Below are 19,459 nucleotides of genomic sequence, written 5' to 3'. Positions count from 1 at the left end.
CAGTCTTGACCCTGTGCCCCATGGGAACAGTCCAGCCCGAACTGCCAAGCCTGGTCCTCCCTGGACTGGAAACAAGCATCCAAGGACCGGTTTCGGGCTTTCAGCCCTCATCAGCCTGGATAGCTTGATTCCAGTGGCATGGAGAGCACGGGACTCACGTCTGAGCATACCCGTCCCACTCGGGGTGACAAAGCAAAAACAACAGGTGATGGACAGAATGCAGAACAATGTCATACGTTCACCCCAGTACAGAGATCTGGGCCTAAATCCATCGTTTTTTTGCTCACCATGCCTTTCCAGTTTGAACCCAGCTATATGCAAATCAGTCTTGACCCTGTGCCCCATCTGAACAGTCCAGCCCGAAATGCCAAGCCTGGTCCTCCCTGGACTGGAAACAAGCATCCAAGGATCGGTTTCGGGCTTTCAGCCCTCATCAGCCTGGATAGCTTGATTCCAGTGGCATGGAGAGCACGGGACTAACGTCTGAGCATACCCGTCCCACTCGGGGTGACAAAGCAAAAACAACAGGTGATGGACAGAATGCAGAACAATGTTATACTTTCACCCCAGTACAGAGATCTGGGCCTAAATCCATCGTTTTTTTGCTCACCATGCCTTTCCAGTTTGAACCCAGCTAAATGCAAATTAGCCTTGAACCTGTGCCCCATGGGAACAGTCCAGCCCGAACTGCCAAGCCTGGTCCTCCCTGGACTGGAAACAAGCACCCAAGGACCGGTTTCGGGCTTTCAGCCCTCATCAACCTGGATAGCTTGATTCCAGTGGCATGGAGAGCACGGGACTCACGTCTGAGCATACCCGTCCCACTCGGGGTGACAAAGCAAAAACAACAGGTGATGGACAGAATGCAGAACAATGTCATACATTCACCCCAGTACAGAGATCTGGGCCTAAATCCATCGTTTTTTTGCTCACCATGCCTTCCAGTTTGAACCCAGCTATATGCAAATCAGTCTTGACCCTATGCCCCATGGGAACAGTCCAGCCCGAACTGCCAAGCCTGGTCCTCCCTGGACTGGAAACAAGCATCCAAGGACCGGTTTCGGGCTTTCAGCCCTCATCAGCCTGGATAGCTTTATTCCAGTGGCATGGAGAGCACGGGACTCACGTCTGAGCATACCCGTCCCACTCGGGGTGACAAAGCAAAAACAACAGGTGATGGACAGAATGCAGAACAATGTCATACATTCACCCCAGTACAGAGATCTGGGCCTAAATCCATCGTTTTTTTGCTCACCATGCCTTTCCAGTTTGAACCAAGCTATATGCAAATCAGTCTTGACCCTGTGCCCCATGGGAACAGTCCAGCCCGAACTGCCAAGCCTGGTCCTCCCTGGACTGGAAACAAGCATCCAAGGACCGGTTTCGGGCTTTCAGCCCTCATCAGCCTGGATAGCTGGATTCCAGTGGCATGGAGAGCACGGGACTCACGTCTGAGCATACCCGTCACACTCGGGGTGACAAAGCAAAAACAACAGGTGATGGACAGAATGCAGAACAATGTCATACGTTCACCCCAGTACAGAGATCTGGGCCTAAATCCATCGTTTTTTTGCTCACCATGCCTTTCCAGTTTGAACCCAGCTATATGCAAATCAGTCTTGACCCTGTGCCCCATGGGAACAGTCCAGCCCGAACTGCCAAGCCTGGTCCTCCCTGGACTGGAAACAAGCATCCAAGGACCTGTTTCGGACTTTCAGCCCTCATCAGCCTGGATAGCTTGATTCCAGTGGCATGGAGAGCACGGGGCTCACGTCTTAGTATACCCGTCCCACTCGGGGTGACAAAGCAAAAACAACAGGTGATGGACAGAATGCAGAACAATGTCATACGTTCACCCCAGTACAGAGATCTGGGCCTAAATCCATCGTTTTTTTGCTCACCATGCCTTTCCAGCTATAGGAAGAGGTGTGGCGCCGCGGCCAGGGCGACTGACGCTGGAATCTGGGGACCACGGTTCGATCCCCGGCTCCGGCGGCAGGTTAGCCCAGCACCATGTGACTCTGGGCAATAGCTCGCTTAATCTTCCCGACGGCCCCCAGCGCCTAGAGACCCTTACGGGTGATTGTGCGCTTTACAAATGTGGACTTTATATGCAAATCAGTCTTGACCCTGTGCCCCATGGGAACAGTCCAGCCCGAACTGCCAAGCCTGGTCCTCCCTGGACTGGAAACAAGCATCCAAGGACCGGTTTCGGGCTTTCAGCCCTCATCAGCCTGGATAGCTTGATTCCAGTGGCATGGAGAGCACGGGACTCACGTCTGAGCATACCCGTCCCACTCGGGGTGACAAAGCAAAAACAACAGGTGATGGACAGAATGCAGAACAATGTCATACATTCACCCCAGTCAGAGATCTGGGCCTAAATCCATCGTTTTTTTGCTCACCATGCCTTTCCAGTTTGAACCCAGCTATATGCAAATCAGTATTGACCCTGTGCCCCATGGGAACAGTCCAGCCCGAACTGCCAAGCCTGGTCCTCCCTGGGCTGGAAACAAGCATCCAAGGACCGGTTTCGGGCTTTCAGCCCTCATCAGCCTGGATAGATTGATTCCAGTGGCATGGAGAGCACGGGACTCACGTCTGAGCATACCCGTCCCACTCGGGGTGACAAAGCAAAAACAACAGGCGATGGACAGAATGCAGAACAATGTCATACATTCACCCCAGTACAGAGATCTGGTCCTAAATCCATCGTTTTTTTGCTCACCATGCCTTTCCAGTTTGAACCCAGCTATATGCAAATCAGTCTTGACCCTGTGCCCCATGGGAACAGTCCAGCCCGAACTGCCAAGCCTGGTCCTCCCTGGACTGGAAACAAGCATCCAAGGACCAGTTTCGGGCTTTCAGCCCTCATCAGCCTGGATAGCTTGATTCCAGTGGCATGGAGAGCACGGGACTCACGTCTGAGCATACCCGTCCCACTCGGGGTGACAAAGCAAAAACAACAGGTGATGGACAGAATGCAGAACAATGTCATACATTCTCCCCAGTGCAGAGATCTGGGCCTAAATCCATCGTTTTTTTGCTCACCATGCCTTTCCAGTTTGAACCCAGCTATATGCAAATCAGTCTTGACCCTGTGCCCCATGGGAACAGTCCAGCCCGAACTGCCAAGCCTGGTCCTCCCTGGACTGGAAACAAGCATCCAAGGACCGGTTTTGGGCTTTCAGCCCTCATCAGCCTGGATAGCTTGATTCCAGTGGCATGGAGAGCACGGGACTCACGTCTGAGCATACCCGTCCCACTCGGGGTGACAAAGCAAAAACAACAGGTGATGGACAGAATGCAGAACAATGTCATACATTCACCCCAGTACAGAGATCTGGGCCTAAATCCATCGTTTTTTTGCTCACCATGCCTTTCCAGTTTGAACCCAGCTATATGCAAATCAGTCTTGACCCTGTGCCCCATGGGAACAGTTCAGCCCGAACTGCCAAGCCTGGTCCTCCCTGGACTGGAAACAAGCATGCAAGGACCGGTTTCGGGCTTTCAGCCCTCATCAGCCTGGATAGCTTGATTCCAGTGGCATGGAGAGCACGGGACTCACGTCTGAGCATACCCGTCCCACTCGGGGTGACAAAGCAAAAACAACAGGTGATGGACAGAATGTAGAACAATGTCATACATTCACCCCGGTGCAGAGATCTGGGCCTAAATCCATCGTTTTTTTGCTCACCATGCCTTTCCAGTTTGAACCCAGCTATATGCAAATCAGTCTTGACCCTGTGCCCCAAGGGAACAGTCTAGCCCGAACTGCCAAGCCTGGTCCTCCCTGGACTGGAAACAAGCATCCAAGGACCGGTTTCGGGCTTTCAGCCCTCATCAGCCTGGATAGCTTGATTCCAGTGGCATGGAGAGCACAGGACTCACGTCTGAGCAGACCCGTCCCACTCGGGGTGACAAAGCAAAAACAACAGGTGATGGACAGAATGCAGAACAATGTCATACATTCACCCCAGTACAGAGATCTGGGCCTAAATCCATCATTTTTTTGCTCACCATGCCTTTCCAGTTTGAACCCAGCTATATGCAAATCAGTCTTGACCCTGTGCCCCATGGGAAGAGTACAGCCCGAACTGCCAAGCCTGGTCCTCCCTGGACTGGAAACAAGCATCCAAGGACCGGTTTCGGGCTTTCAGCCCTCATCAGCCTGGATAGCTTGATTCCAGTGGCATGGAGAGCACGGGACTCACGTCTGAGCATACCCGTCCCACTCGGGGTGACAAAGCAAAAACAACAGGTGATGGACAGAATGCAGAACAATGTCATACATTCACCCCAGTACAGAGATCTGGGCCTAAATCCATTGTTTTTTTGCTCACCATGCCTTTCCAGTTTGAACCCAGCTAAATGCAAATCAGTCTTGACCCTGTGCCCCATGGAAACAGTCCAGCCCGAACTGCCAAGCCTGGTCCTCCCTGGACTGGAAACAAGCATCCAAGGACCGGTTTCGGGCTTTCAGCCCTCATCAGCCTGGATAGCTTGATACCAGTGGCATGGAGAGCTCGGGACTCACGTCTGAGCATACCCGTCCCACTCGGGGTGACAAAGCAAAAACAACAGGTGATGGACAGAATGCAAAACAATGTCATACATTCACCCCAGTACAGAGATCTGGGCCTAAATCCATCGTTTTGTGCTCACCATGCCTTCCAGTTTGAACCCAGCTATATGCAAATCAGTCTTGACCCTGTGCCCCATGGGAACAGTCCAGCCCGAACTGCCAAGCCTGGTCCTCCCTGGACTGGAAACAAGCATCCAAGGACCGGTTTCGGGCTTTCAGCCCTCATCAGCCTGGATAGCTTTATTCCAGTGGCATGGAGAGCACGGGACTCACGTCTGAGCATACCCGTCCCACTCGGGGTGACAAAGGAAAAACAACAGGTGATGGACAGAATGCAGAACAATGTCATACGTTCACCCCAGTACAGAGATCTGGGCCTAAATCCATCGTTTTTTTGCTCACCATGCCTTTCCAGTTTGAACCCAGCTATATGCAAATCAGTCTTGACCCTGTGCCCCATGTTATGTTATGTTATGTTATGTTAATTATATTTTTATCGCGCACAGCTGCCCCAGCAAAGGGGCGTCCTGGCGCTTTGACAGAGACTACAACATAACACACAGTAAAAGAAGGGGCAACTATTCAGATACGGGAAACAAGAAGGTTTTAATCGCCTGCCTGAAAGCAAGCAGGTCGTCAAGAGCTCGGATGTGGACCGGGAGCGAGTTCCATAATCCTGCCGCAAGCACCCGGAAGGAGCGGCCACCCATTCTGCTCAGTTTGAAACGGGAGCATACTGCCAAGTGGAGCGCCTCGGATCTCAAGGATCTTAAAGGGATATAGGGAGTAAGTAGGTTGGCAAGTGCCGGCGGCGAAGAAAACTTCAGAATTTTAAAGGCCAGACACAGCGCTTTGAACTTGATTCGCTGTCTGACCGGGAGCCAATGTAGGGCCACGATAGAACCATGGGAACAGTCCAGCCCGAACTGCCAAGCCTGGTCCTCCCTGGACTGGAAACAAGCATCCAAGGACCGGTTTCGGGCTTTCAGCCCTCATCAGCCTGGATAGCTTGATTCCAGTGGCATGGAGAGCACGGGACTCACGTCTGAGCATACCCGTCCCACTCGGGGTGACAAAGCAAAAACAACAGGTGATGGACAGAATGCAGAACAATGTCATACGTTCACCCCAGTACAGAGATCTGGGCCTAAATCCATCGTTTTTTTGCTCACCATGCCTTTCCAGTTTGAACCCAGCTATATGCAAATCAGTCTTGACCCTGTGCCCTATGGGAACAGTCCAGCCCGAACTGCCAAGCCTGGTCCTCCCTGGACTGGAAACAAGCATCCAAGGACCTGTTTCGGGCTTTCAGCCCTCATCAGCCTGGATAGCTTGATTCCAGTGGCATGGAGAGCACGGGGCTCACGTCTGAGTATACCCGTCCCACTCGGGGTGACAAAGCAAAAACAACAGGTGATGGACAGAATGCAGAACAATGTCATACGTTCACCCCAGTACAGAGATCTGGGCCTAAATCCATCGTTTTTTTGCTCACCATGCCTTTCCAGTTTGAACCCAGCTATATGCAAATCAGCCTTGACCCTGTGCCCCATGGGAACAGTCCAGCCCGAACTGCCAAGCCTGGTCCTCCCTGGACTGGAAACAAGCATCCAAGGACCGGTTTCGGGCTTTCAGCCCTCATCAGCCTGGATAGCTTGATTCCAGTGGCATGGAGAGCACGGGACTCACGTCTGAGCATACCCGTCCCACTCGGGGTGACAAAGCAAAAACAACAGGTGATGGACAGAATGCAGAACAATGTCACACATTCACCCCAGTCAGAGATCTGGGCCTAAATCCATCGTTTTTTTGCTCACCATGCCTTTCCAGTTTGAACCCAGCTATGTGCAAATCAGTCTTGACCCTGTGCCCCATGGGAACAGTCCAGCCCGAACTGCCAAGCCTGGTCCTCCCTGGACTGGAAACAAGCATCCAATGACCGGTTTCGGGCTTTCAGCCCTCATCAGCCTGGATAGCTTGATTCCAGTGGCATGGAGAGCACGGGACTCACGTCTGAGCATACCCGTCCCACTCGGGGTGACAAAGCAAAAACAACAGGTGATGGACAGAATGCAGAACAATGTCATACATTCACCCCAGTACAGAGATCTGGGCCTAAATCCATCGTTTTTTTGCTCACCATGCCTTTCCAGTTTGAACCCAGCTATATGCAAATCAGTCTTGACCCTGTGCCCCATGGGAACAGTTCAGCCCGAACTGCCAAGCCTGGTCCTCTCTGGACTGGAAACAAGCATCCAAGGACCGGTTTCGGGCTTTCAGCCCTCATCAGCCTGGATAGCTTGATTCCAGTGGCATGGAGAGCACGGGACTCACGTCTGAGCATACCCGTCCCACTCGGGGTGACAAAGCAAAAACAACAGGTGATGGACAGAATGCAGAACAATGTCATACATTCACCCCAGTGCAGAGATCTGGGCCTAAATCCATCGTTTTTTTGCTCACCATGCCTTTCCAGTTTGAACCCAGCTATATGCAAATCAGTCTTGACCCTGTGCCCCATGGGAACAGTCCAGCCCGAACTGCCAAGCCTGGTCCTCCCTGGACTGGAAACAAACATCCAAGGAGCGGTTTCGGGCTTTCAGCCCTCATCAGCCTGGATAGCTTGATTCCAGTGGCATGGAGAGCACGGGGCTCACGTCTGAGTATACCCGTCCCACTCGGGGTGACAAACCAAAAACAACAGGTGATGGACAGAATGCAGAACAATGTCATACGTTCACCCCAGTACAGAGATCTGGGCCTAAATCCATCGTTTTTTGCTCACCATGCCTTTCCAGTTTGAACCCAGCTATATGCAAATCAGTCTTGACCCTGTGCCCCATGGGAACAGTCCAGCCCGAACTGCCAAGCCTGGTCCTCCCTGGACTGGAAACAAGCATCCAAGGACCGGTTTCGGGCTTTCAACCCTCATCAGCCTGGATAGCTTGATTCCAGTGGCATGGAGAGCACGGGAGTCACGTCTGAGCATACCCGTCCCACTCGGGGTGACAAAGCAAAAACAACAGGCGATGGACAGAATGCAGAACAATGTCATACATTCACCCCAGTACAGAGATCTGGCCCTAAATCCATCGTTTTTTTGCTCACCATGCCTTTCCAGTTTGAACCCAGCTATATGCAAATCAGTCTTGACCCTGTGCCCCATGGGAACAGTCCAGCCCGAACTGCCAAGCCTGGTCCTCCCTGGACTGGAAACAAGCATCCAAGGACCGGTTTCGGGCTTTCAGCCCTCATCAGCCTGGATAGCTTGATTCCAGTGGCATGGAGAGCACGGGACTCACGTCTGAGCATACCCGTCCCACTCGGGGTGACAAAGCAAAAACAACAGGTGATGGACAGAATGCAGAACAATGTCATACGTTCACCCCAGTGCAGAGATCTGGGCCTAAATCCATCGTTTTTTTGCTCACCATGCCTTTCCAGTTTGAACCCAGCTATATGCAAATCAGTCTTGACCCTGTGCCCCATGTTATGTTATGTTATGTTATGTTAATTATATTGTTATCGCGCACAGCTGACCCAGCAAAGGGGCGTCCTGGCGCTTTGACAGAGACTACAACATAACACACAGTAAAAGAAGGGGCAACTATTCAGATACGGGAAACAAGAAGGTTTTAATCGCCTGCCTGAAAGCAAGCAGGTCGTCAAGAGCTCGGATGTGGACCGGGAGCGAGTTCCATAATCCTGCCGCAAGCACCCGGAAGGAGCGGCCACCCATTCTGCTCAGTTTAAAACGGGAGCATACTGCCAGGTGGAGCGCCTCGGATCTCAAGGATCTTAAAGGGATATAGGGAGTAAGTAGGTTGGCAAGTGCCGGCGGCGAAGAAAACTTCAGAATTTTAAAGGCCAGACACAGCGCTTTGAACTTGATTCGCTGTCTGACCGGGAGCCAATGTAGGGCCACGATAGAACCATGGGAACAGTCCAGCCCGAACTGCCAAGCCTGGTCCTCCCTGGACTGGAAACAAGCATCCAAGGACCGGTTTCGGGCTTTCAGCCCTCATCAGCCTGGATAGCTTGATTCCAGTGGCATGGAGAGCACGGGACTCACGTCTGAGCATACCCGTCCCACTCGGGGTGACAAAGCAAAAACAACAGGTGATGGACAGAATGCAGAACAATGTCATACGTTCACCCCAGTACAGAGATCTGGGCCTAAATCCATCGTTTTTTTGCTCACCATGCCTTTCCAGTTTGAACCCAGCTATATGCAAATCAGTCTTGACCCTGTGCCCCATGGGAACAGTCCAGCCCGAACTGCCAAGCCTGGTCCTCCCTGGACTGGAAACAAGCATCCAAGGACCTGTTTCGGGCTTTCAGCCCTCATCAGCCTGGATAGCTTGATTCCAGTGGCATGGAGAGCACGGGGCTCACGTCTGAGTATACCCGTCCCACTCGGGGTGACAAAGCAAAAACAACAGGTGATGGACAGAATGCAGAACAATGTCATACGTTCACCCCAGTACAGAGATCTGGGCCTAAATCCATCGTTTTTTTGCTCACCATGCCTTTCCAGTTTGAACCCAGCTATATGCAAATCAGCCTTGACCCTGTGCCCCATGGGAACAGTCCAGCCCGAACTGCCAAGCCTGGTCCTCCCTGGACTGGAAACAAGCATCCAAGGACCGGTTTCGGGCTTTCAGCCCTCATCAGCCTGGATAGCTTGATTCCAGTGGCATGGAGAGCACGGGACTCACGTCTGAGCATACCCGTCCCACTCGGGGTGACAAAGCAAAAACAACAGGTGATGGACAGAATGCAGAACAATGTCACACATTCACCCCAGTCAGAGATCTGGGCCTAAATCCATCGTTTTTTTGCTCACCATGCCTTTCCAGTTTGAACCCAGCTATGTGCAAATCAGTCTTGACCCTGTGCCCCATGGGAACAGTCCAGCCCGAACTGCCAAGCCTGGTCCTCCCTGGACTGGAAACAAGCATCCAATGACCGGTTTCGGGCTTTCAGCCCTCATCAGCCTGGATAGCTTGATTCCAGTGGCATGGAGAGCACGGGACTCAGGTCTGAGCATACCCGTCCCACTCGGGGTGACAAAGCAAAAACAACAGGCGATGGACAGAATGCAGAACAATGTCATACATTCACCCCAGTACAGAGATATGGCCCTAAATCCATCGTTTTTTGCTCACCATGCCTTTCCAGTTTGAACCCAGCTATATGCAAATCAGTCTTGACCCTGTGCCCCATGGGAACAGTCCAGCCCGAACTGCCAAGCCTGGTCCTCCCTGGACTGGAAACAAGCATCCAAGGACCGGTTTCGGGCTTTCAGCCCTCATCAGCCTGGATAGCTTGATTCCAGTGGCATGGAGAGCACGGGGCTCACGTCTGAGTATACCCGTCCCACTCGGGGTGACAAAGCAAAAACAACAGGTGATGGACAGAATGCAGAACAATGTCATACATTCACCCCAGTGCAGAGATCTGGGCCTAAATCCATCGTTTTTTTGCTCACCATGCCTTTCCAGTTTGAACCCAGCTATATGCAAATCAGTCTTGACCCTGTGCCCCATGGGAACAGTCCAGCCCGAACTGCCAAGCCTGGTCCTCCCTGGACTGGAAACAAGCATCCAAGGACCGGTTTCGGGCTTTCAGCCCTCATCAGCCTGGATAGCTTGATTCCAGTGGCATGGAGAGCACGGGACTCACGTCTGAGCATACCCGTCCCACTCGGGGTGACAAAGCAAAAACAACAGGTGATGGACAGAATGCAGAACAATGTCATACATTCACCCCAGTACAGAGATCTGGGCCTAAATCCATCGTTTTGTTGCTCACCATGCCTTTCCAGTTTGAACCCAGCTAAATGCAAATCAGTCTTGACCCTGTGCCCCATGGAAACAGTCCAGCCCGAACTGCCAAGCCTGGTCCTCCCTGGACTGGAAACAAGCATCCAAGGACCGATTTCGGGCTTTCAGCCCTCATCAGCCTGGATAGCTTTATTCCAGTGGCATGGAGAGCACGGGACTCACGTCTGAGCATACCCGTCCAACTCGGGATGACAAAGCAAAAACAACAGGTGATGGACAGAATGCAGAACAATGTCATACGTTCACCCCAGTACAGAGATCTGGGCCTAAATCCATCGTTTTTTTGCTCACCATGCCTTTCCAGTTTGAACCCAGCTATATGCAAATCAGTCTTGACCCTGTGCCCCATGTTATGTTATGTTATGTTATGTTAATTATATTTTTATCGCGCACAGCTGCCCCAGCAAAGGGGCGTCCTGGCGCTTTGACAGAGACTACAACATAACACACAGTAAAAGAAGGGGCAACTATTCAGATACGGGAAACAAGAAGGTTTTAATCGCCTGCCTGAAAGCAAGCAGGTCGTCAAGAGCTCGGATGTGGACCGGGAGCGAGTTCCATAATCCTGCCGCAAGCACCCGGAAGGAGCGGCCACCCATTCTGCTCAGTTTGAAACGGGAGCATACTGCCAGGTGGAGCGCCTCGGATCTCAAGGATCTTAAAGGGATATAGGGAGTAAGTAGGTTGGCAAGTGCCGGCGGCGAAGAAAACTTCAAAATTTTAAAGGCCAGACACAGCGCTTTGAACTTGATTCGCTGTCTGACCGGGAGCCAATGTAGGGCCACGATAGAACCATGGGAACAGTCCAGCCCGAACTGCCAAGCCTGGTCCTCCCTGGACTGGAAACAAGCATCCAAGGACCGGTTTCGGGCTTTCAGCCCTCATCAGCCTGGATAGCTTGATTCCAGTGGCATGGAGAGCACGGGACTCACGTCTGAGCATACCGTCCCACTCGGGGTGACAAAGCAAAAACAACAGGTGATGGACAGAATGCAGAACAATGTCATACGTTCACCCCAGTACAGAGATCTGGGCCTAAATCCATCGTTTTTTTGCTCACCATGCCTTTCCAGTTTGAACCCAGCTATATGCAAATCAGTCTTGACCCTGTGCCCCATGGGAACAGTCCAGCCCGAACTGCCAAGCCTGGTCCTCCCTGGACTGGAAACAAGCATCCAAGGACCTGTTTCGGGCTTTCAGCCCTCATCAGCCTGGATAGCTTGATTCCAGTGGCATGGAGAGCACGGGGCTCACGTCTGAGTATACCCGTCCCAATCGGGGTGACAAAGCAAAAACAACAGGTGATGGACAGAATGCAGAACAATGTCATACGTTCACCCCAGTACAGAGATCTGGGCCTAAATCCATCGTTTTTTTGCTCACCATGCTTTCCAGTTTGAACCCAGCTATATGCAAATCAGCCTTGACCCTGTGCCCCATGGGAACAGTCCAGCCCGAACTGCCAAGCCTGGTCCTCCCTGGACTGGAAACAAGCATCCAATGACCGGTTTCGGGCTTTCAGCCCTCATCAGCCTGGATAGCTTGATTCCAGTGGCATGGAGAGCACGGGACTCAGGTCTGAGCATACCCGTCCCACTCGGGGTGACAAAGCAAAAACAACAGGCGATGGACAGAATGCAGAACAATGTCATACATTCACCCCAGTACAGAGATATGGCCCTAAATCCATCGTTTTTTTGCTCACCATGCCTTTCCAGTTTGAACCCAGCTATGTGCAAATCAGTCTTGACCCTGTGCCCCATGGGAACAGTCCAGCCCGAACTGCCAAACATGGTCCTCCCTGGACTGGAAACAAGCATCCAATGACCGGTTTCGGGCTTTCAGCCCTCATCAGCCTGGATAGCTTGATTCCAGTGGCATGGAGAGCACGGGACTCAGGTCTGAGCATACCCGTCCCACTCGGGGTGACAAAGCAAAAACAACAGGCGATGGACAGAATGCAGAACAATGTCATACATTCACCCCAGTACAGAGATATGGCCCTAAATCCATCGTTTTTTTGCTCACCATGTCTTTCCAGTTTGAACCCAGCTATATGCAAATCAGTCTTGACCCTGTGCCCCATGGGAACAGTCCAGCCCGAACTGCCAAGCCTGGTCCTCCCTGGACTGGAAACAAGCATCCAAGGACCGGTTTCGGGCTTTCAGCCCTCATCAGCCTGGATAGCTTGATTCCAGTGGCATGGAGAGCACGGGACTCACGTCTGAGCATACCCGTCCCACTCGGGGTGACAAAGCAAAAACAACAGGTGATGGACAGAATGCAGAACAATGTCATACATTCTCCCCAGTGCAGAGATCTGGGCCTAAATCCATCGTTTTTTTGCTCACCATGCCTTTCCAGTTTGAACCCAGCTATATGCAAATCAGTCTTGACCCTGTGCCCCATGGGAACAGTCCAGCCCGAACTGCCAAGGCTGGTCCTCCCTGGACTGGAAACAAGCATCCAAGGACCGGTTTTGGGCTTTCAGCCCTCATCAGCCTGGATAGCTTGATTCCAGTGGCATGGAGAGCACGGGACTCACGTCTGAGCATACCCGTCCCACTCGGGGTGACAAAGCAAAAACAACAGGTGATGGACAGAATGCAGAACAATGTCATACATTCACCCCAGTACAGAGATCTGGGCCTAAATCCATCGTTTTTTTGCTCACCATGCCTTTCCAGTTTGAACCAGGCTATATGCAAATCAGTCTTGACCCTGTGCCCCATGGGAACAGTTCAGCCCGAACTGCCAAGCCTGGTCCTCCCTGGACTGGAAACAAGCATCCAAGGACCGGTTTCGGGCTTTCAGCCCTCATCAGCCTGGATAGCTTGATTCCAGTGGCATGGAGAGCACGGGACTCACGTCTGAGCATACCCGTCCCACTCGGGGTGACAAAGCAAAAACAACAGGTGATGGACAGAATGCAGAACAATGTCATACATTCACCCCAGTGCAGAGATCTGGGCCTAAATCCATCGTTTTTTTGCTCACCATGCCTTTCCAGTTTGAACCCAGCTATATGCAAATCAGTCTTGACCCTGTGCCCCATGGGAACAGTCCAGCCCGAACTGCCAAGCCTGGTCCTCCCTGGACTGGAAACAAACATCCAAGGAGCGGTTTCGGGCTTTCAGCCCTCATCAGCCTGGATAGCTTGATTCCAGTGGCATGGAGAGCACGGGGCTCACGTCTGAGTATACCCGTCCCACTCGGGGTGACAAACCAAAAACAACAGGTGATGGACAGAATGCAGAACAATGTCATACGTTCACCCCAGTACAGAGATCTGGGCCTAAATCCATCGTTTTTTGCTCACCATGCCTTTCCAGTTTGAACCCAGCTATATGCAAATCAGTCTTGACCCTGTGCCCCATGGGAACAGTCCAGCCCGAACTGCCAAGCCTGGTCCTCCCTGGACTGGAAACAAGCATCCAAGGACCGGTTTCGGGCTTTCAGCCCTCATCAGCCTGGATAGCTTGATTCCAGTGGCATGGAGAGCACGGGAGTCACGTCTGAGCATACCCGTCCCACTCGGGGTGACAAAGCAAAAACAACAGGCGATGGACAGAATGCAGAACAATGTCATACATTCACCCCAGTACAGAGATCTGGCCCTAAATCCATCGTTTTTTTGCTCACCATGCCTTTCCAGTTTGAACCCAGCTATATGCAAATCAGTCTTGACCCTGTGCCCCATGGGAACAGTCCAGCCCGAACTGCCAAGCCTGGTCCTCCCTGGACTGGAAACAAGCATCCAAGGACCGGTTTCGGGCTTTCAGCCCTCATCAGCCTGGATAGCTTGATTCCAGTGGCATGGAGAGCACGGGACTCACGTCTGAGCATACCCGTCCCACTCGGGGTGACAAAGCAAAAACAACAGGTGATGGACAGAATGCAGAACAATGTCATACATTCTCCCCAGTGCAGAGATCTGGGCCTAAATCCATCGTTTTTTTGCTCACCATGCCTTTCCAGTTTGAACCCAGCTATATGCAAATCAGTCTTGACCCTGTGCCCCATGGGAACAGTCCAGCCCGAACTGCCAAGCCTGGTCCTCCCTGGACTGGAAACAAGCATCCAAGGACCGGTTTTGGGCTTTCAGCCCTCATCAGCCTGGATAGCTTGATTCCAGTGGCATGGAGAGCACGGGACTCACGTCTGAGCATACCCGTCCCACTCGGGGTGACAAAGCAAAAACAACAGGTAATGGACAGAATGCAGAACAATGTCATACATTCACCCCAGTACAGAGATCTGGGCCTAAATCCATCGTTTTTTTGCTCACCATGCCTTTCCAGTTTGAACCCAGATATATGCAAATCAGTCTTGACCCTGTGCCCCATGGGAACAGTTCAGCCCGAACTGCCAAGCCTGGTCCTCCCTGGACTGGAAACAAGCATCCAAGGACCGGTTTCGAGCTTTCAGCCCTCATCAGCCTGGATAGCTTGATTCCAGTGGCATGGAGAGCACGGGACTCACGTCTGAGCATACCCGTCCCACTCGGGGTGACAAAGCAAAAACAACAGGTGATGGACAGAATGTAGAACAATGTCATACATTCACCCCAGTGCAGAGATCTGGGCCTAAATCCATCGTTTTTTTGCTCACCATGCCTTTCCAGTTTGAACCCAGCTATATGCAAATCAGTCTTGACCCTGTGCCCCATGGGAACAGTTCAGCCCGAACTGCCAAGCCTGGTCCTCCCTGGACTGGAAACAAGCATCCAAGGACCGGTTTCGGGCTTTCAGCCCTCATCAGCCTGGATAGCTTGATTCCAGTGGCATGGAGAGCACGGGGCTCACGTCTGAGTATACCCTTCCCACTCGGGGTGACAAAGCAAAAACAACAGGTGATGGACAGAATGCAGAACAATGTCATACGTTCACCCCAGTACAGAGATCTGGGCCTAAATCCATCGTTTTTTTGCTCACCATGCCTTTCCAGTTTGAACCCAGCTATATGCAAATCAGTCTTGACCCTGTGTCCCATGGGAACAGTCCAGCCCGAACTGCCAAGCCTGGTCCTCCCTGGACTGGGAACAAGCATCCAAGGACCGGTTTCGGGCTTTCAGCCCTCATCAGCCTGGATAGCTTGATTCCAGTGGCATGGAGAGCACGGGACTCACGTCTGAGCATACCCGTCCCACTCGGGGTGACAAAGCAAAAACAACAGGTGATGGACTGAATGCAGAACAATGTCACACATTCACCCCAGTCAGAGATCTGGGCCTAAATCCATCGTTTTTTTGCTCACCATGCCTTTCCAGTTTGAACCCAGCTATATGCAAATCAGTCTTGACCCTGTGTCCCATGGGAACAGTCCAGCCCGAACTGCCAAGCCTGGTCCTCCCTGGACTGGAAACAAGCATCCAATGACCGGTTTCGGGCTTTCAGCCCTCATCAGCCTGCATAGCTTGATTCCAGTGGCATGGAGAGCATGGGACTCACGTCTGAGCATACCCGTCCCACTCGGGGTGACAAAGCAAAAACAACAGGCGATGGACAGAATGCAGAACAATGTCATACATTCACCCCAGTACAGAGGTATGGCCCTAAATCCATCGTTTTTTTGCTCACCATGCCTTTCCAGTTTGAACCCAGCTATATGCAAATCAGTCTTGACCCTGTGCCCCATGGGAACAGTCCAGCCCGAACTGCCAAGCCTGGTCCTCCCTGGACTGGAAACAAGCATCCAAGGACCGGTTTCGGGCTTTCAGCCCTCATCAGCCTGGATAGCTTGATTCCAGTGGCATGGAGAGCACGGGACTCACGTCTGAGCATACCCGTCCCACTCGGGGTGACAAAGCAAAAACAGCAGGTGATGGACAGAATGCAGAACAATGTCATACATTCTCCCCAGTGCAGAGATCTGGGCCTAAATCCATCGTTTGTTTGTTCACCATGCCTTTCCAGTTTGAACCCAGCTATATGCAAATCAGTCTTGACCCTGTGCCCCATGGGAACAGTCCAGCCCGAACTGCCAAGGCTGGTCCTCCCTGGACTGGAAACAAGCATCCAAGGACCGGTTTTGGGCTTTCAGCCCTCATCAGCCTGGATAGCTTGATTCCAGTGGCATGGAGAGCACGGGACTCACGTCTGAGCATACCCGTCCCACTCGGGGTGACAAAGCAAAAACAACAGGTGATGGACAGAATGCAGAACAATGTCATACATTCACCCCAGTACAGAGATCTGGGCCTAAATCCATCGTTTTTTTGCTCACCATGCCTTTCCAGTTTGAACCCAGCTATATGCAAATCAGTCTTGACCCTGTGCCCCATGGGAACAGTTCAGCCCGAACTGCCAAGCCTGGTCCTCCCTGGACTGGAAACAAGCATCCAAGGACCGGTTTCGGGCTTTCAGCCCTCATCAGCCTGGATAGCTTTATTCCAGTGGCATGGAGAGCACGGGACTCACGTCTGAGCATACCCGTCCCACTCGGGGTGACAAAGCAAAAACAACAGGTGATGGACAGAATGCAGAACAATGTCATACATTCACCCCAGTGCAACAGAATGCAGAACAATGTCATACATTCACCCCAGTGCAGAGATCTGGGCCTAAATCCATCGTTTTTTTGCTCACCATGCCTTTCCAGTTTGAACCCAGCTATATGCAAATCAGTCTTGACCCTGTGCCCCATGGGAAGAGTCCAGCCCGAACTGCCAAGCCTGGTCCTCCCTGGACTGGAAACAAGCATCCAAGGACCGGTTTTGGGCTTTCAGCCCTCATCAGCCTGGATAGCTTGATTCCAGTGGCATGGAGAGCACGGGACTCACGTCTGAGTATACCCGTCCCACTCGGGGTGACAAAGCAAAAACAACAGGTGATGGACAGAATGCAGAACAATGTCATACGTTCACCCCAGTACAGAGATCTGGGCCTAAATCCATTGTTTTTTTGCTCACCATGCCTTTCCAGTTTGAACCCAGCTATATGCAAATCAGTCTTGACCCTGTGCCCCATGGGAACAGTCCAGCCCGAACTGCCAATCCTGGTCCTCCCTGGACTGGAAACAAGCATCCAAGGACCGGTTTCGGGCTTTCAGCCCTCATCAGCCTGGATAGCTTGATTCCAGTGGCATGGAGAGCACGGGACTCACGTCTGAGCATACCCGTCCCACTCGGGGTGACAAAGCAAAAACAACAGGCGATGGACAGAATGCAGAACAATGTCATACATTCACCCCAGTACAGAGATCTGGGCCTAAATCCATCGTTTTTTTGCTCACCATGCCTTTCCAGTTTGAACCCAGATATATGTAAATCAGTCTTGACCCTGTCCCCCATGGGAACAGTTCAGCCCGTACTGCCAAGCCTGGTCCTCCCTGGACTGGAAACAAGCATCCAAGGACCGGTTTCGAGCTTTCAGCCCTCATCAGCCTGGATAGCTTGATTCCAGTGGCATGGAGAGCACGGGACTCACGTCTGAGCATACCCGTCCCACTCGGGGTGACAAAGCAAAAACAACAGGTGATGGACAGAATGTAGAACAATGTCATACATTCACCCCAGTGCAGAGATCTGGGCCTAAATCCATCGTTTTTTTGCTCACCATGCCTTTCCAGTTTGAACCCAGCTATATGCAAATCAGTCTTGACCCTGTGCCCCATGGGAACAGTTCAGCCCGAACTGCCAAGCCTGGTCCTCCCTGGAATGGAAACAAGCATCCAAGGACCGGTTTCGGGCTTTCAGCCCTCATCAGCCTGGATAGCTTGATTCCAGTGGCATGGAGAGCACGGGACTCACGTCTGAGCATACCCGTCCCACTCGGGGTGACAAAGCAAAAACAACAGGTGATGGACAGAATGCAGAACAATGTCATACATTCACCCCAGTGCAGAGATCTGGGCCTAAATCCATTGTTTTTTTGCTCACCATGCCTTTCCAGTTTGAACCCAGCTATATGCAAATCAGTCTTGACCCTGTGCCCCATGGGAACAGTCCAGCCTGAACTGCCAAGCCTGGTCCTCCCTGGACTGGAAACAAGCATCCAAGGACCGGTTTTGGGCTTTCAGCCCTCATCAGCCTGGATAGCTTGATTCCAGTGGCATGGAGAGCACGGGACTCACGTCTGAGCATACCCGTCCCACTCGGGGTGACAATGCAAAAACAACAGGTGATGGACAGAATGCAGAACAATGTCATACATTCTCCCCAGTGCAGAGATCTGGGCCTAAATCCATCGTTTCTTTGCTCACCATGCCTTTCCAGTTTGAACCCAGCTATATGCAAATCAGTCTTGACCCTGTGCCCCATGGGAACAGTCCAGCCCGAACTGCCAAGCCTGGTCCTCCCTGGACTGGAAACAAGCATCCAAGGACCGGTTTCGGGCTTTCAGCCCTCATCAGCCTGGATAGCTTGATTCCAGTGGCATGGAGAGCACGGGACTCACGTCTGAGCATACCCGTCCCACTCGGGGTGACAAAGCAAAAACAACAGGTGATGGACAGAATGCAGAACAATGTCATACATTCTCCCCAGTGCAGAGATCTGGGCCTAAATCCATCGTTTTTTTGCTCACCATGCCTTTCCAGTTTGAACCCAGCTATATGCAAATCAGTCTTGACCCTGTGCCCCATGGGAACAGTCCAGCCCGAACTGCCAAGCCTGGTCCTCCCTGGACTGGAAAAAAGCATCCAAGGACCGGTTTTGGGCTTTCAGCCCTCATCAGCCTGGATAGCTTGATTCCAGTGGCATGGAGAGCACGGGACTCACGTCTGAGCATACCCGTCCCACTCGGGGTGACAAAGCAAAAACAACAGGTGATAGACAGAATGCAGAACAATGTCATACATTCACCCCAGTACAGAGATCTGGGCCTAAATCCATCATTTTTTTGCTCACCATGCCTTTCCAGTTTGAACCCAGCTATATGCAAATCAGTCTTGACCCTGTGCCCCATGGGAACAGTCCAGCCCGAACTGCCAATCCTGGTCCTCCCTGGACTGGAAACAAGCATCCAAGGACCGGTTTCGGGCTTTCAGCCCTCATCAGCCTGGATAGCTTGATTCCAGTGGCATGGAG

This window comes from Lissotriton helveticus, chromosome 3_1 (genome assembly GCF_964261635.1).
Source record: "Lissotriton helveticus chromosome 3_1, aLisHel1.1, whole genome shotgun sequence".
Taxonomy (NCBI): Eukaryota; Metazoa; Chordata; class Amphibia; order Caudata; family Salamandridae; genus Lissotriton; species Lissotriton helveticus.
The sequence above is the reverse complement of the archived record's forward strand: the minus strand, read 5'-3'. Positions refer to the sequence as shown.